Raw genomic sequence first — 24,259 nt, forward strand, 5'->3', positions numbered from 1 at the left:
AGGGGCACAAAAGTCATTCTTCAGGTATGTCAACATCTAGCACACTAGACGCTCATGCACATTCAATGAGTGTTATTTTCTCACTTGGTGGGTATATCTCATCTCCAGCTAGACTGCAAGTTCCTTGAGGGCAAAGTGTGGATGTTTTGCTATTTTGTTTCTCTCACAATATTGTCTACATAGTATACCCAGTACATGTTGGTACAGCATGTGGCTAGCTCCTCAGATCTCCAAACATAGTTTTGTTTTGTTTGAGGTTGGTTGTGGTAAGCAGAAAAAAAAATACATGCTCATCTTTTGTCCTTTTGACCAGCACATGATCATATTTAAGGTTTTCATAAAAATTTTATCTAAGTATTTTTTCTTAATACCACACACAATATTTCTAAGAGAGAGAAAGAGCTCAATTAGAATTGACCATTGTGAGGCTGAATAACCAAAATAGCTGCTTTGAAATAAAGACAGCCTATTAGCCACTGTGGGACTGTCCAGTGTTGAAATCGTGAGTAGCATTGACATACTGCAGTGTCTTGAACTTGTGCCCACTCCTATCTGGGTAATTTTCAGTCAATATCCTAGGCTTATCTCATGCTTATGAAGTACAGAAGTTAAATTCATTTTGCCAGCAAGAAAACAGCTTTACGATAGCGTCAGCAAAGAGTAAAGGGACTTATTCTGATATCTTAAAAGTAGGGATCTCAGTCTTCTAACTCCTCAAATAGTAGATTTGAAATATGCTGTAAGTCTCAAATTGATCTTTCCCATTATGTTATTATAGCCTTATCCAATAGGAGCTGCAAAGACAATTTAATGTCTAGAGGGGTACCAAGATCTAGGCATTCTTCTAGTGTAATTACAGTTTCTGGCTGAAGATAGGAATTGGCATCACCAGTAAGACTGGAAGTTCTTCCTAAGAAGGGAGCCTCAAATTTTAAATTAATAGACCCCCCCAGTCAAGGTCTTTAAAAGAATCACTGTACAAATAGCACTCAGCACCCGGAAGACATGTGAGCTTGGACATCTTCTAGTCTTGCAATTTGAATCAGTAATACATATATGTTGTGGCTTTAACTTGAAAATTGAGATCAACTTTTTAAAATATCTAAGAACTATATGGTAAGTTATATGAAAGAAAAAAAGTAAGTAGAGCCTGAGTTTTTTTAAGGCAAGAACCAATTTGATGACTTTCTACAATTTCATTATAGTTTCTTTGGAAAATTAGTACTCTTTTATACTGGCAATTGTAAGACAAGAGTAATCAGTGTAGCAGTGGGTATCTCTAAAATTATACAAGAATTTACTTCCTTTCCAGAGTTTTCCATGTTATAAAGAGTTCCCCTTTCCCACTCAAAGACATATCTGTCAATCATGGAGGTTTGTGGGAGAAACTTGTGGGAGTCAGAAAAAGTCAAGCTTCAGGAAACTAACATTTTTCTGGGTCTTTTTATTGGTTTGGACATCTCCTACCTAGGAATAGCTTTTGCTCTTGATCACTCTTGTAAAATTTAAATAAACCACAGCAGTATGATGCCTGCCTGAGATGGGACTTAGAAGAACTCAGTAGTTGAGTTTAGAAGGACGATTTTATTTTCTTCCATATCCATACCTAATGAGCCCTCTCTTTAGAAAAGAATCATCATCTTTCCTTTGGCTTTGTTATAGGACTTAAACATAATGGTCAGTTACATGGTTCTTGTTTTTCTCTGTGTGTGTGTGTGTGTTTTGTGTGAAAGAAAGAGAAAGACAGAGCAAGAGAGGAGTCCATTCAAGATTCGAGTCCTTACCAAAAGGTAATAGTTCATCTAACTATTCCCAGACCACCACCAGTGAGTCAAATATTCTTCCTCATGTTACAGAAAATTAGAATGACTTAATAATAGTATCTAAACTTAATAGGGAGTTTTATATCTCATGCTCTTAGGTATTTAATTTAAAAATAATTGCTCTGCTGTTTCAGGATTAGAACCGTAAAGATAGTACCAGCTTCTCTTTGAGACGTAGCTTCCTGCTCTAAGAGTGGGCCAGCTGAGCTGGAAGGCAGCTTCTGTTAAGTGCTTGTTTCCCCATTGTCTATTCTGCACTATAGCTACATTTCAGCTGTTAGTTTTCCCCAAGGAAAAAGCAGCAAGCAAAGAATATGAATAAATAAGTGTTCAACATCTTGCATGTCCAAACTTTATTATAATTTCTTGCAATGATGATAGACATTTTGCAAGCTTTATTTAGGGAGATATTGTCATCACTTGGCATAACCATATGCTGTAACTAATATTTGAAGATGCCTCTGTTCCTGCTAGGATATGGATTTGGATACTAACGTAAATAATGATTGTGTATTTCATAAACTGATCTTAAAAATATGATTCTCAAAATGGAATTTTACTGGTCATGGACTCAATGAAGATTTACATAAATAAAATTCAAAACAGTAGCATTTATCGTGTTATGTTTTATTTAGTAATTACTTTTGTTTTTATATTTTGTTTCTTCATAGATCATACAGCATACTGTTGGTTTAAAGTAAGCTCTAATGCTTTGTTTTTATTTAAAATTTCATTTCATTTCATTTCTCTAGTTCCTTTGAAATTAATTTGTAGATAGAAAAATCATAGTCAAAGTATTAAACCCTTTTGATTGTATACTTCACAATATGTAAAGATTATCGTCATGTATTTTTATTACCTGGTCATTAAAAGTTATGATATATTTCAAATATATTTATTATATGACCAATTTTATGAAGCAGTGTGTTTTAACGGGGGAAAATTCGACTTGAACATTTGGACAGGCCTGAGTTAGAATCCCAGTTCTGTCGCTCCTTCACAAAGGTTACTTTTTAATCTTGAGCAAGACAGATGAACTCTCTGATTCCCTACTTTCTCACAGTTGTAATTAGATAACAGATATCTGTATATCTACTGCTTTTCTTTTGAATGTTATAAATTCCCTTTATTATAATCAAAAAGCAAAAAGGGAGATGATGGGATGTGGAATCAGAAGACCCAGGTTCAAGTCCAAGTTTTAGAATACTCTAGATCTGTGATTGTGCAGAGAGAAGAGCTAACAGCAGGCCTGAGACTTCTATCCTTAGAAAGGCCCACTTGAAATGGTGGCCTTGGGTGAGTATACGGGAACTTGGATTTGGGAAGAGTTCCCACCCTCCTAACCCATAAGAGTGGCTGGCTGTGCCTAAATTGTTTGTATAAACCATGTGGTTTATGCCGAACACCTGCTTTCCTTCAGGGGATCTGGAATTTGGATATGTGCTAGGCAGAGGGTGCCTGTGTGACCAGCCCCAGTAAAAACCCAGGGCACTGAATCTCTAACGTACTGCTCCAGAAGACAACGTTTCACCCACGTTGTCACAAGTCATTGCTGGGGGAATTAGACACGTGCTGTGTGATTTCACTGGGAAAGAACTCTCGGAATCTTGCTCCTGGTTTCCTCCCCGCTTCTCCCCATTTTTCCTTCGCTGATTTTGCTTTGTCTCCCTCCACTGTAAAAATCATAGCTGTGAGTGTGACTATATGCTGACTCCTGTGAGTCCTCCTAGCTCATCATTGAATCTGGGGTGGTTTGGGGACCCCCTAACACAGTGGTCTTGAGCAAGTTAATAAGCCTCTCTGAGTCTGTTCCCTCTCCTGTTAAATGTGTATGACACTGACATCTCTCTTGCAGGGTGGCTGTGGAGTTAAAATGTGATAGTGTATATCTGCAAAATGTCATATGTAGATGAGTTGCTGTCGTTCCTATTATTATTATTATTATTATTTTATTTGCATCATCGTCATCACATCCCTTATGTTACACCTCTTTGTGGTGCTTTGGGCTATACTTTCTTGATGCAGCATGAGTGGAGGGGAGGGGCATCCAAGTGACTCCCCTTTCTCAGCTCGGCCCTACTATGGTTCCCATAAGAGCCCACGGTAGAGCTGAAAGGACTTACATATACTGTGACCAGTTCTCCCCCACTAGCATCGAGAACTGTGTGGCAGACCTGTTTTTTTACCTGCTAAACAGGCAGCCAATACCATCCTCGTTTCCACCTATCAGAACCCTGATTTTTTTCATGGGAGAGTAAGAATGCTTAATCTCAGTGAAGGTGGTTTCCTACCCAAGCCCAGAGGATGAATCATGGCTGGTCAAAACATATCATGGTAAAATAATCTCATTTCCCTTGACCACTGATTGGTCTAAGAGTAGACAGGTGACCGTGTTCTAATTCATGAGGTGGAAAAGTAAGACTGCTAGGGAGTATTTCCCTTCCCACATAAAAAGATAAAGCCTCATGAGGAAAAGCCATTTCCTACTTGACTCTTTCCTCTTTCCTGCCAAGAACATGAATGTGATGACTGGAGGCACAGTGGCCATTTTGTGTCCATGAGGACACAAGCCAACAAAGTAAGGACATCCAAGCAGAAGGACAGAAAGAGCTTTGCCTTTAATGGTGTTATGGAGCATCGCGCTGTTTCCTTACTGACACACAGTGTCCAACATGTGATAGGCACTCCAATGAGAGAAACTTTTAAAATATTGCTTTATTGACATTGGGTACATATGACAATATATATGATATACCAGTAATATATAAAGCCTGTGATCAGATATCCTTGTGATTCAATGAAAGTGTCAAATCCAAAGCAAACATTTGCAAACATAGCTTTTGGAGCCTGGCTGTAAAACTGTCCTTGTTTTAAACCCCAAAACAGACTTCCTGTTGGATTATTACAAGGGAACAAACACTTTTAGAGCAATAGTAACAAAGTTTGTTCTGAAATACAGCCGTTAATGGAAATGCTTTATTCAGTTTATACCATTTCTGGTCATAAAATACTGTTCCCATTGAGTGTTTGGGATCATTTTGTTTCAGGCAGAATTAGTGATGACAGAAAGCACTTCTTCTCTTTGCAAAAACTGGGGAGAAGATCACATGGTGTCTATAATAAGAAACTTTAGGTGACTCACTTCAAACTCATATCTTCAGTAGCTGTAAACACCTGCTGTCATATTTGACACTGCTTGTTAATAAGTGGAAATTTTTTTAAATATCTATATTTTAGCATATCTGCTTAGCTGGCTTAGAATTCATGAATAATTGATGGCAATTTTGAGTTGAGATATATCGATGGTGCACACCGGCATAGTTGGCTTGACACTATCGTCTCTCCCAAGTATTCATCTTAGTGTCTGATTAACTTCCGAGGAACCAAATGCCACTCTCTTTCACTAAATTGATTGATTAATGGATAGCTGTAAGCTACATTTTCTAAAGGAATCCCAAGTGTCCTGTGGTCTTTCATGACCTCTGCTGAAAAATGTAACAGGGAGTTTATGAGATGTACACCCTTTCTTTCCGGAAATATCATCTTTAGGCAGAGGTATACTGCCAATGGCTAAGGGCCAGTTAGCATTGCATGAGGTCACTTTTGGTGACCCTGGCACTTCCAACATAAATGTGCTTTTGTTTCTTTTCTTCTATGTCTCTTCAAATTTTTTTCCCTTTCTCTTTTTCTTTGGCTACTGTTTATATATTGTGGCAGTTAGGGGTAAAGAGGTGGCTGATTTCTGTTATGTGACAGTTCAAGCTATTCAGTGTTTGGCAAACACGAGAAGTAGGTACTGATAGCTAGCAGTGGGTGTAAAATGCTCTGAAGAGTTACAAGTGCCAAGCAAGATAGAACTGGAGTGTTACTCTTTTAAGGAAGACAGTTTTGTACTTGAAGCCAATTCCTCACTACTTTTTAAAAATAACCTTTTTATTTTAGAATAGCGTTAGATTTACAGAAAAATTGGGAAAATAGTATAGAGTTCCCAAATATCCCATACTCAGTTTTCTCTACTATTAACATCTTACGTTAGTATGATACATTTGTCACAATTAATGAACCAATATTGGTACATTATTATTAACTAAAGTTTGTATTTTATGCAGCTTTCTTAGTTTTTGTCTAATGTCCTTTTTCTGTTCCAGAATCCCATCCAGGACACCACACTACATTTAATAGTCATGTCTCCTTAGGCTCCTCTTGGCTGTGACTCTTTCTTAAACTTTCTTTGCTTTTGATGACCTTGACAGGTTTAAGGAGCACTGTTTAGGTCTATTGTAGAATGCCCCTCAATTGGAATTTCTCTGATGGTTTTCTCTTGAGTAGACTGAGGTTATGGGTTTGGGGAAGGAAGACCATGGAGGGTCAAATGGGATTCTCATCACGTCATATCACGGGTATACATTCTCAGTATGGCTTCTCACTGTTGATGTCAACCTTGCTCACCTAGATGAGGTAATGGTCGTCAAGTTTCCACTATAAAGTTATTCTTTTCTTCCCCCTTTTACTACTGTACTCTTTGAAAGGAAGTCACTATGCTCAGCCTATGCTTAAAGCGAGGGAGTTATGCTCCACCTCCTGGAGGGTGGAGTATCTACAGAAATTATTTGAAATTCTTGTCACATGGGATTTGTCTCTTCCCTGCCAGCTATTTATTTATTTTTTTTGGACCCATGGATATTTACTATGTACTTTAGATTATAAACCAATGATACTTTATTTTGTTTCTCACATTGTGCCATCTTGGGTCATCAGGAGCTTTTGTAGCTGGCTTCTGTGTTCCTTTGACATACCTCCCAAATTGTGGGTGTTTTTGAGCACTTCCTTACTTTCTGGCACTACAAGATGCTCCAGGCTCATCTACTATATTTGCTGCCATAGCCCTAGAATTAGCCATTTCTCCAAGGATCTCTGGTTCCTTTTACTAGAGTATGGTATCAAAAACCAAGATCTAGTGCTAGGTATGCTTGTTGTTACTGGAGTGTCTTTGATTCTAGGCCTTCTCAGCTGACAGAGCGAGGAGGTATATGTTTGTATACTAACTCTTGTATATACTTTTATCTAGAAATATTTCTACATGTAACAACGTATATCTATATTAAATTAAACTTGAGTTTATACTGATGTCTCCAATCCTAATCTCCATTATCACACGATCGTACTTTCTCCTCTTGCTTATCTGTAGCCTCCTACTTCAAGTGAGAAATCTGGCTCCCAACACTTGTCATCCATTTACTTAATCATTCGTTTGCAGCGTACATGTATAGTGGTTTCAGAAGTAATAACCTGTTTCCATAGGAAACAACTTTATCAAGTGTAGTTCAGTGCTTATGTACAGTTCCCTTTGCCTTTAGTCTTATAGACTCCACTTATTTCTAATGTTACTTAGGGAGGCACCTTTCTCCCCAACCCTTTTCAGTGAAGTTGTTTTGTACATTTGTAATGCGGTCAGATAGTTTGTACATTTGCATTTCATTCTTTGATTCTCCAACCTCCTGAATTATGTTTTTAATTTGCATACGTTAAAGTTGATTCTTTGTGCTGTAAATTTCTACGGATTTTGACAAATGCATAGAGTCATGTATCCACCATTACAGTATCATAAAGAATAGTTTCACTGCACTAAAAAATCCCCCGTACTTTACCTATTGAAACTTCTCTCCTATCCTCTCCAGGAACCTGTGGCAACCACTGATCAGTTCACCATTTCTATTATTTTGTCTGTTCCACAATGTCATGTAATTGGAATCATACAGTATGTAATCTTTTCAGACTGGCTTCTTTCACTTAGCAATAGCATTTAATGTTGATCCACATCTTTGCATGGCTTGATAGCTCATTCCTTTTTATCACAGAATAGTATTCTGTTATATGATTGTACCACAGTTTGATCATCCATTTACCAATTGAAGGACATCTTGGTTTGGCGATTATGACTAAAGCTTCCATAAATATTGCAAGATTATGTTGTGCAAGTTTATGTGGACATAAGTTTCAAATCAGTTCGATAAATACCAAGGAGCACAATTACTGGATCATATGATAAAACTTTGTTTAGCTTTTTAATAAACTGCCAACTGTCATTGAGAGTAGTTGTACCATTCTGCATTCCTACCAGCAATGAAGTAGAGTTCCTCTTGCTCTGCATCCTCATCAAAAATTGGTATTGTAAGTTTTTTGGATTTTAACCATTCTAATAGGTGTGAGTTTTCTTATTGTTGTTTTATCTTGCATATCCATAATAAAAGGTGATGTGCGTATTTGCATATGCCTGTTTGCCATATGTATATCTTCTGTGGTGAAGTATATTTTCATATCTTTTGCCCATTTTTAAGTAGGGATTTTTGCTTTTGGTGTTGTATGTAAAAACTCATCATGAAACCCAGGGTCATATAGATTTTCTCCTATGTTCTCTTCTAGAAGTTTTATAGTTTTGCATTTTACATTACGGTGTATGATCCATTTTGAGTTAATTTTGATTAAGGTCTGTATCTAGATTTGTTTATTTGCATATGGATGTCCATTTGTTCCAACATTATTTGCTGAGAAGACTATCATTTTGCCTTTGAATTGCCTTTGCTCCTTTGTCAAATATCAATTGACTATATTTGTGTGAGTCTATTTCTGGGCTCTCTATTCTGTTCCATTGATCTATGTGTCTACTATTTCACCAACATCACCACGTCTTGATTATTGTAGTTTTATGCTAAGTCTTAAAATTAGATAGTATGAGTCCTTCAGCTTTGTCCTTCTTCTTGAATATTGTATTGGCTATTCTAGGTCTTTTGCTTTTCCGTATAAACTTTAGAATTAGTGTCAGTAACTACAAAATATCTTGTTTTAATTTTGATTGGAATTATGTTGAATCTATAGGTCAAGTTGGGAAGAATTGCCCTTGAATCTTCTAATCAGTGAATATATAGTCTTTTCATTTATTTAGATCTTTGACTTCTTTCATTGTAATTTTCCACATGAAGAAGATGTATACGTATTGTCAGATTTATACCCGGTATTTTAATTTTTGTTGGTATTATAAATGTCTATTATAAATATAAATTATATTGTTTTTATAATTTCTAATTCCGATTATTTGAAAGCCATTGCTTTCATCTAGGAAAGCAATTGATTTTTGTTTATTAATCTTATATTCTACAACCTTGCTATACTCACTTATTCATTCCAGAATGTTTTTGGTAAAATCTTTGGGATTTTCTAGGTAGACAATCATGTCATCTGTGAATAAAGATAGTTTTATTTCTTCCCTTCATGACTTTTTATCATCAGAAAATCAAGAAGTCCTAGAATATAACAGAAAAACACAAAAGATCCTTTTCAATTTTCTCTTATGTTTCCCCTGGAGTCTTTTTTGTTCAAAAACTATCAGCACAACTACATTTAAGCTTTCCTCTGTACTAGGTACATTGCAAGAAAAGGAAAAATTTGTCTTATATATTTATTTAAGGGGAAAAAATTCTCAAACAGAAATTTCTAGGGAGGAAATGAAAGTTTAGGGATGGTGTCATAACTCTTCCAGAGTTGGTTCAATATTCCAACTCCTCCCCTTTGATGAACTAAGTAACAACTATCTTTTTATACCTGTAATCCAGTCATAGAACATCCCTTTTTCAAGGGCGAAGTAATAACCTCTGATGTGTTATGCTTTAGCTCTGAGTTGTTGACTCCTTTCAGGAATGCACAAGTAGATCTTGCAATGAAATTAATGCATAACCATTACGCAAAGACATGTGCTGATTATACACTGATGATATATTGATTACAGATCTAAGCAGAAGAGAAATGGAGATCACCACCCAAAACATGAATTGGGCCATTAGGTGGATTGCAACATGCTAAAATAAGATCCACAAACACTGACCTACGATGCATGGAAATTAATTTAATAGCAAACTAGACTCAGATAACACAGGCAAGTAAATACATCATCAGTCTGAATTTCTGACTGTAAGCAGCGGCAATACAAGAATTCCTTTCTGTGGAGCAAATAGCTTAGCCAGTTAGATTTCATTTACCAAAGTTGCAGGTATTCTTTTAACATAAATGTGTGCATTGTATGCAAAGTGTTGTGACAAATCAAGGGAGGGTGGTTAAAAGATAGAAATAAATGAACTTGGCTTTTGCTTTCTTAAATGAATTAATTAAACTCTTAGGTCAAGCCATAGTAATTTTTTGGAACTGGCTTAAATAGAGGAAAAAGTTTATTTTGTAGGAATCTCTTATACAACAAGAGTAAGGATGGAGGAGGGCCTCAGGAAGGCTATGGAGCCATGAACTGAGGCACTAAAGGACACCTTAAGTTCTCTTCCTATGCCTATCATCTCTGACTCTCTTCTTTATATATATTTTATGCTTTTCTTTAGCTTCAGACCTGCCTTTTCTATTCCCCTGTTTACATGCTAGGAAATAGTTGCACATTTACTCATCCAACAAGTATTTATTGAGTGCTCCTCATTCCAAGCATTGTTGTACATACTTGAATACAGACAGCAATGAAGAAGAGACAAAAACACCTGCCCTCGCTGAATTTATACCCTAGTGTGTGGAGACAGATAATAAACAATAAACGTCAAAAATAAAATATAAGAAAAATGTTAGCAAGTTATGAGTGCTAAAGGTAAAAATAATTAGAACAGACTCAGGGGGACTGAGTGTGCTAGGAATAGGGGAAGAAGGTTGCAATTTTAAACAGAATGTCAGGATAGGCCTCACTAATAGGATAACATTTGCGGAAAGACTGGAAGAAGTATGAGACTTGGGCGTGCAGGTGTCTGGGGGAAGAGAAGCATGGGCAGAGGGAAGGATCGGGGTGAAGGTCTTAAGGTGGAGCATACCAGGGCATTGTGGAACAGCATGGAAGCCAGTGTGCCTGAAACTCAAGGATTAAGAGGTGAGAAGAGAGAGATTAACAGGGCCACAAGTCACATAGAACTTTGTAGGCTATTATTAGGACTGGTTTTTTCCCCCTGAGGAAAATGGGAGCCATGAGAGGGTGCTCAGGAGACAAATAACATGATTCACTTTCAAAGTCAGATCTTACTATGTGGAGACAGTTTAGTGAAGCAATCCATCTCTCCTCCCTACTCCTTCTTTTCAGTCTCTGTTACAGAGAAGAGAGGTCATGTGCCCACCCCAGGCCCATCATTGCTCCGCAAGGAGCTGTAGTTTGGTGGGTGAGTCTGATTGCTGGAGCACACAGGAATGATATGCCTGAGAGACAGGGGAGTGGAATGGGAGAGCAGTTTTAAGAAAGTGGGGAGCAGTTGGAGGAAAGATTGTAAGGAGGCTGGCAACCCATTAGTTGTTCGTCTCATGAAAGTTACAATCTAATGGAATAAAATGTGTTCCTAAGTATTTTCTCACCCATATTATAGCTAACTGTAATAAGAAGGGTATCAGTAAAGTCTGAGGGGAGGTTCAGAGGATGAAAAATCACTTTTTATGTGGGTCACTAAGGACTTGAGCTTGCAAGACACTTGGGATTCGGCCATATGGAGATGGGGGTGGAGCTGGGGGTGAGAGAAGGTCATTTAATGTAGAAGAAACAATATAAGCAAGAAGCCCAAAATGTTTCCTCCCCCAGGCAGAGGTAGGTAAAGTACTGCAGACAGTATATAATGCACAAACAAATTATGCATGAATTTACTCAGGAGACTGCTAAGCTGCTCAACAATACTGGGTAATTGCCTTAGCAAATGCACCCTCCTTTCGCATATGAACCCCAACAAACACTAAGAGGAAAAGGTATTAAGGACAAATGTCAATGCAAAACACATTATTTTTATAAACATGATTGTTGCTTTGAGCTGTTGCGTAGCATTCTTCTATTAGAAAGTCTACAGACACATCGATTAAAGAAGCAGGAAAATTTCCATTTAAACTTCTTTTACTTTGGATACTTAAACTTGTGTACTAGTATGGGTGATACACTGTGGTCCAAATTCCACAAAAGACACCAGAGGCACTTAAGCAAAATTATCTATTTTAAGCCAGAGAGGAATCCTCTGGGTAATTAAAATCATCAGAATGTTAAACTTGTTCCTCAAAGTTATTATTTCAAAATACAGTTCTGTTTACTTGTTCTAACTTTTTTTGACCTCTCAAGAATTCTAAACTACTAAACTAAAACTACTTTTTTTTTTTTGGCTAAAAAAAAACATAACATTTTCTTTCATGGAGGTACATGGAAATTCTAAAGAATAGTGATCTTTTTGACCCTTCTATCTTGAACACAATAGGCAAAAAGTTCTACCTCAGGATTTGCTACCATAATTGTACAGGGATTCTTCTATTTTTCTTTTTAAAGAATAGTATTGGTTTCTAAGATCTGAGTTTTTTCTTAATGTGTATTTAAATAGAATATCATATTGGAAATATCATGTACCCATTATGATCCAATGAGCTAGGACTATTTATGAAAGACAGTCTCATATACAATATTTTTTACCATTTCCTCATGCAAATTCAAAATTTCAAAACTAATTATAAGTATAAAGCTGTTTTATAACGTGTGTCACACTAGCCATTCATTCATTCATTCAAATTAAAAGTTTCTTCCTCATTAAACTTATGTTCTAGAGACAAGATAAAAAATAAATGTAAAATGTGTAAATAAATTAACAAAATAATTTAAAATATTGGGACATGTTATGAAGAAAATAATGTAAGATAATGAAATCAGGAGTATATGCAATGGATGGGCTAATTTAGATTAAGAGGTCAGGAATAGCATTTCTAAGGAGGTGACGTTGATTTGAGACCTGAGTGATAAAAAAAGAGCCAGTCTTACAAATATGTAGGTAAAATGTACTTCAAACAAGGGAATAGTCAAGACATCCCCTAAAGGTGGAATGAGTTTGGTATGTTGGAGGATCAAAAAGAAGACTTGAGTAGCAATGTCATAGTACTCGTAATATGTACCTACAATATATGCTATTTCAGGTATTGTGAATAATTTGTGGTTGTAAAATCATACCCTGGGGACAGATTTAATTTCATGGATAAAGAAATATTGCCTATATAAAAATGAAAAACATGGGAAAATTGGCCATGTGTAGTTTGCATCAACCTAATTCAAAAACTAAGAAAAAAATTCTAAGAATAAGTAAGTTGACACTTAGAGAATGAAAGAGAAACCAAAAATGTTATGAACAAGTATCTGTATAGAGCTTTCCTTCTTTAATGATAAGTAATCAGAAAAAGAATGTATGGGATTTTTATAATGTTTTGTAGCAGAAAATATGGAGAACATGGTATTTGAGGCAGAGAATGAAAATATGTTTCAAAAATGTTTTAAAATTAATAGAAATACTTCTTCAATTTCCTAGAAAATGGAATAGATATACTTTTCCCTATTCCTCCTACTAAGTGCAACTAAACCCCCTAGATATGATATAGTTTTAAAAGCCTGAGAAGAAAGGTGGGAAAAAAGAAGGAAGAGTGGCTAGAGATCATGGGAGCTGAGAAACAACATTGTGGTGAGTTCCTGGGTTTTCTTTTTACCTCATATATCCTAGACTTGGAACTGAAGAAGGTGGCCACTGAGAAATGCTAATGGGCACAGACACAGACACACATACACACATCCCAACAAAAGCCTGCTCTTTCTAACCAAATGACCAGGAAAGGGGAAACACAGGAAGACAAAAACATTTAGACAATAACCACTCTACTCTAGGGAAACACCACAGAAAAACTGACTCCATCTCCCTGACATGCCAGTAAAGGCTCAGGAGGGAGTCTAGACTTCCTCACTCATCAGGCTGTAATGAGGCTTCACAATTGGATTATAGGACAATAGAAATTATCTCATCTGAGTAACAGACAGAAAACAGACTAAAAAAAAATTAACAGAACTTCAAGGAACTTGAAACTATGACAAAAGATCTAATTTTCATATCTTTGGACTCCTGGAAGGAGAGGAGAAAGATGGTACAGATGAAAAAGTAGTCAAAGAAATAATGACCCAACTTCCCAATTTGAAAAGACATGAACCTGTGAGATTTAAATAGATAAGAAAACCCCAAACAAGAAACCCAAATAAATGCAAGCCAAGAAACATCATAGTCAAACTTCTGAAAACTAAAGAAAAAAATTCTGAAAGCAGTGAGAGAGAAATGACACCTTACCTCCAGGGGAAATATAATTCAAATGACAGCAGATTCCTCAGGGAGCCATGGAAGCCAGAAGGAAGTGGCACAACATTTTTCAAGTGCTGGAAATAATTGTCAATCTAGAATATTATATCCAGCAAAAATAACTTACAAGAATGAAAGAGAAATCGAGACATCCTCAGATAAAGGAAAACTAAGAGATTTTTTTCCCCAGTAGACTAACCATCAAATGGGCTAAAGAAGAGTCTCTAAACAGACACAAAACAATAAACAAAGCAACCTTGGAATGTCAGAAAGGAAGAAAGAACATGGCAAACAAAAATATAGGTAAATACAATAGATTTTCCATCTTCTCTTAAGTTTTTAAAATTACACTTGACAGGTGAGCAAAAATTTTAGCATTATCTGATATGATTATAAATGTATGTAGAGGAAATATTTACAAAAATTTTATTATAAACACAATTTTATAGATATAGACAACAGTATTTTTAAATTCTTTGCAAAACTGAAAAAAAAGAAGAATAGTTAAAACAATTTTGAAAAAGAATGAGTCTACCCTGTTTCACGACCATAGAATAGCCATATAATAGACCATATAACAGCCATGGAAATCAAAACTTTGTGGTATTGGTAGAGAAATAGATACACAGATCAATGACAATACAGAAGTAAACCCACATAAAGATATGGAACTGATTTTTGACAAAGTTGCAAAAAAAAATTCAATAGAAGAAAGATAGTCTTTCAACAAATTGTACTACAGCATTTGAATATCCATAGATAAAAAAAAAAACAAAACAACTACTTCACATTTTACTAAAATTATCTAAAAATGGATCATGAACTTAAATGTAAAACATACATTTAAGGCTGGACAAAGAGTTCTTAGACTTGACACCAAAAGCATGACCTATGAAAGGAAAAATAGAGACATTGTACCTCATCAAAACAAAAAAACTTTTCTCTGTATAAGGCCCTGTTAAAAAATGAAAATCAAGCTATGTACTGGGAGAAAATATTTGCAAATCACATATCTGACAAAGCACTAGCATCTAGAATATCTAATACCTCATAAAATTCAGCATCATATAAACAATCCAACTGAAAATGTGCAAAAGACGTGAACAGACATTTCATTGAAGAGGATATATAGATGGCAAATAGTCACATGAAAAGGTATTCATTAGTCTTTAGGGAAATACCAATCCACAGTGAGATATCACTACACTACAGGCCTATCAGAATGACTAAAATAAAAAATAGTGGCAGGGCCCACCCAGTGGTGTAGTGGTCAAGTTTGCACACTCAGCTTCAGTGGCCCAGGGTTCACAGGTTTGGATCCCGGGCACAGACCTACATGCTGCTTATCAAAGCCATGTTGTGGCAGGTGTCCCACATATAAAGTAGAGGAAGATAGGCACGCATGTTAGCCCAGGGCCAATCTCTGTCAGCAAAAAGAGGAGGATTGGCAACAGATGTTAGCTCAGGGCTAATCTTCCTCACCAAAAAATAAAATAGTGGCAACACCAAATGCTGTAGAAGATCTGGAAAACCAGATCAGCCATATTTTGCTGATGGGAATGTAAAATGGTACAGCTACTCTGAAGAACAGTCGGTAGTTTCTTACAAACACTAAATATGCAACTATAATATGAGTCAGGAATTACATTCTTGGGCATTTATCACAGAGAAATAAAACTTATGTTCACACAAATACCTGTACATGAATATTTATAGCAGCTTTATTCATTATAACCAAGAATTGAATATACCCCAGATGTCCTTAAATGGGTGAATGGTTCAATAAATCATGGTACATCGATACCGTGGAATACAACTCAATGATAAAAAGTAACAACCTGAATGAAGCTCCAGAGATATATTCTAAGTGATAAAAGCCAAAATGAAAAGGTTATATCCTGTATGACTCCATTTATATAACATTCTATAAATGACAAAATTATAGAAATGAAGAACAGATTAGAGGTTGCCAGGGATTAGGGAAAGAGTAGGAGTACGAGATAGGTAAGTGTGGCTGTAAAAGGGCAAAGTGAAGGATCCTTATGATGATGGAAATGTTCTGTGTCTTGACTACATAGGTATCCTGATTGTGATATTGTACTATAGTTTTGCAAGATGTTGACCCTGGAGGAACCTGAGTTAAGGGTACACTTCTCTGTATTACATCTTACAATTCCAAGTAAATCTACAATTATCTTGAAACAAGAAGTTTGATTTAAAAATTAACAGAAGAAAAATTTAAAGAGTATTGGCTTTATACTAAAAATTCAGGAAAAAAACAGACCTTTTAAAAAAAGATTAAAGATGAGATCAAATGAAGATAAAATTGAAAACTGTATGAAGAATGTCAAAAAGACTGGAAATAGTTTACTACCAGTTAACAAACTCTACTAAGTTTCCAATCAGTTTTCTCATATCTCATTCTTAAATACAAATGGGGCAAATATCACCAACAAGGAAAGCCTGCAACATGGAAGAAAGATATTGAAATTAGTAAATGGAAAGAGCCAACTGGAGCTCATATACATACAGTAGGAACAGGAAAAAAAATTAAAACAAAAAACTAATTAGAATCCTCAATGACATACATGGCATTACTTCCATAAAACAGGCTGCTATTTTTTAAAATAAATAACCAGAAATTAAAAGAAAGCTCTTGGGAAATAAAAGAAAAATGCTTGCAAAGAAATCAATTTTAAAATTGAAGGTGAAGTCATGGATATTTTTCCAGAAAGTAGAACAAAACAAGGAAGGAAATGGAAAAATGATATAAAAAGATTCTTTGGATTGATCTAAAAGTATCTTTAAGAGAGAGAAGAGAGGAAAATAGAGAGCAATAAATGATTAAATAAATAAAATAACACAGCATAATTTTCCAGAACTGATGGACACACTTTACAAATTACAAGTGCCCACTGAGTGTTCTGCGTATGGAATGGTGCAGGAGAGGGCCTGGTAAACACCACATCCAGCACATTGTTGAGAAATTCCAGCAAACTAGTAATAGAATATCTTAAAATCTTTTGTATGAAACAGTAGAATCAATATCATTTTTTTAATGCTTAAAATATCCCAACAGGAGATAATGTATACAAAATGAAAAACTACAGGATGCCGAGCAGGGATTCTTCAGATGCATAGATGATTCGTGAAGCATTTGGCATGTTTAACAAGTTTTTCTGTAAGTGTGCATTGTTCTAGGGAGAATCAGAGCGTTCAGAAGCTTCCCTGATTGGTCCCTGATATAAAGGAATAGATAGATTGATGAACGGATTCACGGATAGATGCATGGATGGATGGATAGATAGGCAGATAGATAGATAGATAGATAGATAGATAGATAGATAGATAGATAGATAGATAGATAGATAGATAGATAAACAGTAAAGCAAAGAACCACAGTTACAGAGGAATTATGAATACTCCTCAAATTATATGTATCTAAGATTTATATTATTTGCTTTTTACTTTTTAACTCAATTATATGATCTGGGCTTTTCCAGACATTAATAAAGCTAGAGAAAATATTATTAAGACCTCACTTATCTAAAGAGCTTTATCAGATGATATTTTCATTCAGAACACACTTACAAACCCAAAAATTGAATTTGAAGAGTTTTAGAGCTAAGCTAAACATATGATGATACTAATAATGTCATTGTTTTTATGACAGTGTTTATAAATGACATTCACAACCATGATTTCATTTGTTTTTCAACAATCTTTTGAGTTTTGTAATCTAGGTTTTCTTACCACATTTAATTTAACAATTATTCACATGTTCTAAGAAAAACTCAGCAGAAAAGTACTCAGCAAACCAAGAATGACCAAAAAAAAAGATAAATTTGTAATAATCCTTAAAAAGTTTGTCAGTGTTCAAAAGGAATAGTTCTGAAATGATGTGTTCTTTATGTTTATATGAATCTGAATTACTAACGCTTCATTGAAGATCCAACAGTAATGAGTCAATTAGTGACATTAATGGAAGCAGATATTATATTTAACTAAGGTTTCTGAAGAAGTGAAGTCGTTCCCATAAAAATTTTTTTTTTTACAATACACATTGTTTTTTTTAATAGATCACAAAATAGCACATGTTCTTTTTAGAAAACTTTGGAATTATCACACAAAAGTACAGAAAAATCACCCATAATCCCAAATCCAGAAAAAACAACTGTTAAGGTTTTGGTATATATTTTTCCAATATTTTTTTTTCTATGCCTACAAAACAAAATTATCAAATTGTATACAAATTAACCAATTTTAATGACTTTAAACATGTTTATAAAAAGATTTCCAAAATGTGCTATACACTAACCTGCTAAATAAATAGATAATTGAAGATATTTTAAACTTTCCTTGATAACTCTGAGTCCTAGTTATAAGTCCCAATTGTTGTTTAATAACATTCTCAAGATCCACTGAGTGATGTCAGCTCCTTGCTCTGGTGCTCTGTAGTTCCTCACTACTCTTCCTTTTAAAACTCCTGTCCATGATTCTGTATTTTATGTCGTTTTTTTCATGAGTGATCGGCAATTAACTGATATTTCTCTCTGCCTTAAGAGTACTAATCCTGAGTAGTTTCTGTCTGTTTCTAATTTAATGCTTCCAATTTGCTCTGGACTGGAAACCAAATATCCAAGTTTATTAATAGTCATAATTCCACCCAGAGCAGTGAGTATAGCTAGCATTTTCTTGAGCACTTACTTTACCCCTGGCAATTACTGTGATAAATGCTTTTAATCTTTATAACTCAGTGGGAAACCCCGGATTAGCAGAGATTAAGTAAATTGCCCAATTCACACAAAGACACTGACTTTTGACGTAGAATTGATGGAGCCTGAAATCTGGAGAAGGAAAATTCTATCCTGGGGTTTTCAAGCCTGCATGACTGGCAGGATGGTTGTGCTATTATGAACTAGGACTATGTACCCCTAGTGGAAGGCGAGATGATTTTAGGGTGCACTCTGCAGGATTTTTTGTACAAGGATGTGGACATGGAAATAAACACCATTGAATTACATTGTGACCTTAATTCAGCTTCAATTTTTCTAATTATGTTGAGGAGAAAGTCTCAATGAGTGCTAACGTATTTCACACCTTATTAAAACTTGCTTGAGGATTCTTTTGACAAAAAGAGAGCAGACCTCAGATATAAAGCTTTCAACAAGCAGTACTCTAACTAGAACTTACCACCAATTTGCTTTCATCATTTATGTATAGAGTTAATGCCGATTTATAAAAAATGATAATAATTTCTCCTTTATAGATGTGATGTTTTTCTTTTTAAATAAAATTATTTAAATTTTAAAAGTTGAGTTGATTTATAATAACAGATGTTCACAGATATGGCAGAAAAAACCATGAGGATGGGATACAAATTATTAAATATGAAAATATGTGTCTAGTGGGAGAAAAATTAATTTTAAAAGTTAGAGTATAATCCATTAAGGGGATAGGATTTCCATGCCTAGAAAACTTGTGTGTAAGAGATGATGATGAAATGCTCTAAATGAAAAGGACAGATTCTCATTCTTGATTGCCATATGTTTCCATGTCCTGCTTCTCTTAATCTCAGTACTAGAAGGTCTGGTGTATTCACGGTGTGTGGGAGTCACTTCATACCAGCTCCCAAGAGCTGATTGTTAAATTTCAGTAATTTTGTGAGCCAGTTGTTAAACATAGTCATTAAATTACACAAACTTACAATTACATAAATTATATTAAAAACAAAGGTAATAAATACTCAAAACTCATCACTTCCTAATGATTTTACTACATTTTACTATTTTCTTTGCTCTTGAGGTTATTTATATCTACTCTGTCTGTAGGTTGGAAATACGATCTAATGGTGCCCTACTGTGCATCTCTTCCCAGCTCCACGTTCAGTGACTTCATGTTGGTAGTTCAAAATCGACCACGGTGGGAGTATTTACACTACGGAAATTGGCAAATGCTACAAATGAGAACTTTTTCCTCCTGGAGAGGTGGTTGTTAAACATTTACCAGCACACCACGGGATATAACAGTAAATGGAACTGAACTTGCCTTTCCCTGGCCAAGTGATTCCTGACGCAGCACTTTTAGTTGGTGATGGAAGGCCTCCTTGAAAAGCAATAGGTGGTAAGTAATGGAGAAGACATTGAACAGGGATGGCAGGGGGGAGGTGTTAATCATGCTATAACTGAGCATTTTGTGGATGAGAAATTCCACCTCCTGTCTCGTAAATTTTTTTTTTCTTAGGAAAACTGAATCCAACTTACTTTTGTTTGTATCATTACTTTTTAATTAAAATGTGTTTCAATAATTTCTTGGCGAGGAGTAGTATTCTTCAAAAGTTTGATTACTTTCTTCAGTGATATGAACTTATTCTTAAAATCCATAAAACGTAAAAGAAGCCAAAGCAGAGTGATAAAAATGTCAGTTGTCGTAACAGAATTTATGGCTTTGGTTTTAATACTAGGAGTGTTTTGAAAATATCTTGTCTCTTATCTTGTGCACACAGTGGCTCTTATTCAGCTGAGAAAGAGGTTAAGTGAGAAATGAGTTGGCTCGCCAAGGATACATTTGTTCCACCCACCCCCAGGCCCCCCCACACACATATACACTCACACACACATACTCTGATGTTAATTTGATTTGAAAAAATATCAGGAAACATCATCATCAATTTCTCCTCTTGCAAAAGTGATTATTCTTGCTTGACTGCCCTCTGCTGGAATTCCTGAAATATACACGTTGCCTCTACTTGCAGGGACAAATTGCATGCCCTATGTAGCTTAATAATGTGAGCAATCTTTTCAAGGCGTATCATGTGCAGAAGCCCAGGTATGCAGGATTAGACATAAAACTGAGTTAAGCATTAAATGCAGTGGTCAAGTGTTGATTTAATTAGCCATGAAAAATAGCCAGGTTTTGAATGGATCAAAGAAAACAATTATACATAATGGGTGAACTGAAAACAATTGACTATTACTGAAAGAGAGGGATGCTTTAATTAAACTAAAAGATATACCTAATGTTAAATGAGGTGGTTACAAAAGCTCCACAAATAAAGCTTCTTAACTGCTGAGTATAATATGAGAGATCAGAAGGAGCGTTTAAATGTACCTAATAAAAAAAATGCAACCTCATTAAAATTGTATTGCTATTATTTAAAACTATAGTGAGCCTTCTCTGTTCTGTAAGCTAAGCTGCCACATTTGAGATTATTCATTTACTTTTTAAAAATATTTAGGTTTCTCATTTATTACTAATTCTGATACAAAGATATGGCTTTTGTGTACTTAAGGATATAATCCTTGCGATATTTAGAGAAAATTATTTTAGAGAGAAAGGTAATTGTGGCATATCAGACTTTACAGTGTACTAGTTTAGCGTATACTTATCTCTATATTTGTAAGGCTCTCCAGAGTTAGAAGAATAGAGATCAACCGTCAAATAGGTTGAGTTGGTGGTAGAATTGGCAAGATGGGACTCACACTTGAACAGTATTATTGTGGAATATTTTTACTATAAAGATCCAATCCTTCATCTGAGGAATTTGAGCTAGTAGAGGGAACAGACTTCTATCAATGCATTTGCTGTTCAAAGTCTGAGCCTTTATTCCCTTCACCATATTCCTCTCACGTCATTGTCCATGGAAGAAATGAACAAGGTGATTAGAGAGGAAGGGATGGAGAAGAAAGGATGATGAAAAGTGAAGGAGTTAATAGAAAGGAGAAGAGCAAAAGACTCTTTCTCTCCCACACTATTTTGTTGGATTCTTGTCCCTCATCTGGATTAGACTCTGTAAAGTTAAGGTTGTAAAAAGCCAAGGTTTCCAAATTCAAGACATGGATTCTGCATCACTGAACATTATGGCTTAAGTATACAGTAAGGACAGGACCTTCTTGGAAACAATGCTAATCAAGTGGTTATGGATGTTAATTCTTTTGCAGTAAAAGCTGATAACTACGCAAGTAAGTCATTTTTCCTACTGTAAAAATGACAGTTATGTACTTTAAACTGAGGCAGCAGAGGGAAGGAAGAAGATTATAGAAACTTCTTCACTTCACTAGACTAAGTACACTCTATTCCACTGCCCCCCACCAGTGACCACACATCTAGTACACTTCCAATACTAATTTGAAAGGAAAATCTGAAGGCAGAGTAGGGTGGACGTGGAATTTGATTTAACTTTGAACGTCACAAGATGAACTCTCAATCACTGAAGTTTTGAATGGGATAAAACAATCCAAGACTTCTCAGAGTAAGATATGGTAAAACTTCATGAGATAAATGAAAAAAAAATCCAGATTTTTGGGAACGTTTCTGTGTGCTAAGCTTTTTTGGAATTATACATTTATATTTCAGAGCGACAATATCAAGATGTTGTTTAATCTGATGTCATTCTAAATGAAGAAGTAAATCCTATTTTATTCAAAGGAGAAATATTGGTAGAACATAAATATAAAGAATAGCTGCTGTGTATTGCATTTTCAGATGTTCTGTCACTGTGCTAATCATTTTACCAGCTTGTATCGTTTAATGTTTAAAAACTCCACCATGAGGTGGATACTGACCATGCCTATATTACAGATGGGAAAACTCGGGCTCAGAGGCCCAAGGTCACAGAGACACTAAGTGATAAAACCAGACTCTAATCCGGGTTTTTCTGACTCTAAGGGCAAAACTGTTAAACACATATTACATCAGCAATATCATTATTCTTTCTTTGAAAACTCTTGTAGTCTCCGTACAGGTCACTATCCTGGTTACAGACAAGGAGTAAACTGAGCTCCCATGTCTTTACATACTTGGGAAATGAAGGTGCCCAAGTTCTTTTAACTAAAAGCAACCACATATGACATTTCTAGATTACCAATTTTCAAAGAATTATAAGAAATTATACACAATACTGAAACACTATGGAAAGGAATTTTCATCCTCTTTGGATAAATTTCCGTTGTCTACGGGCCATCGTCTTTGTTCATGTTTCCAGAAACCTATTCTGGGGAAATGATCTGACAGACAGCCTGCTCCCGGAGCAGCACGCCCCTTTCCCCACTCTCGTCTCTCTGCAGCATCTGCATTGGGCATGAGCCCGGATCCATATTTACGAGACATATGTAGACACTTTTCCCTTTCTTGGCAAATGCATAAATAGAATCCTAATGTCTACATGTAGGTACTATATAAATACAAAGTTGTGCATACTCTGTGGATGTCATGCATCATTTATCCATGTATTTTTAGCGTCACCAACACATTTACATATGCTGTCACGTTTCAAACTGCACCTCTACATAGTGCCTTTTACAACATGAACTCAGCAGCAGGCAACATCATTCTTCTAACATTTTCACCACAAATGGAGATCAAAAAGCAAGAAAATAAATCCAAAAATAGAAGACAAATTTCAAATGGATAACACTTTCCTAATATGTTCTGAAGATACTATAGAATTATCTAGAACAGAGGACTGACTCTTTCACTCTATAATTAGATTCATGCAATCATTTTAATGTACCTATTATGCCAAGATTTCCAGACATGAATGTTTACACCTTGGCCATTGTCTAGAGGGAATATAGATGTGTAAACCAGCATTTACAATTCTGTGTTAAATGCCTATAAAGTACAGTAGCAGAAAGGGAAGGATTCTTTAAATATGACTGAAGAAGTCAGAGAATCTTTGTTGGGAATATAATATTTGAATTGACTGTTGGAGGATGAGTAGAGGTTTGGAATTTCTTTTGTAACAAACATTAGAAGAGGTAGAAATCAGTTGACCTAACAGATCAAGTCTGAGATCAAACATAAGAAATTAATTGATTTAACAGATAAAGTCCAATATGTTTGAATTTCTCAGCAGGAATCAATCTTAAATTTCAGAAAACTAGAAGTGGGCAGAAGATTTGCCTTTCCTTCCTTTATTGAAGCCCTTAGCATGTCTATCTTTGACATTATATTTCTGTGTGCCGTGGATATGGCAAATTGGTTTAAGAGGTTTGTGGTAGAACTGTACCTATAGTTTTTCAAGCCTTTTCCTTGAGAAGCAGAACATTTCATTAAATGAAATATTTCATGGAATACTAACTGTGAAACAGATAAAGGCAGAGAGCTAGTCTGGCTGAAGTGAGGGATAGGGAAAAAAGACCACCTACGTGGTACTGTTTGAAAATCCCTGAACTTGGTAAAATTGTATGTGTGTGTGTGTGTGTGTGTGTATGATTTCTCTAAGTCCCTAAATTGTTTTAATTACTTTTTTTACCCACAGATTGTATGTGAAGAACTCTT

The sequence above is a fragment of the Ceratotherium simum genome, chromosome 5 (assembly GCF_057802395.1).
Source record: "Ceratotherium simum simum isolate JZ-2026a chromosome 5, ASM5780239v1, whole genome shotgun sequence".
NCBI lineage: Eukaryota > Metazoa > Chordata > Mammalia > Perissodactyla > Rhinocerotidae > Ceratotherium > Ceratotherium simum.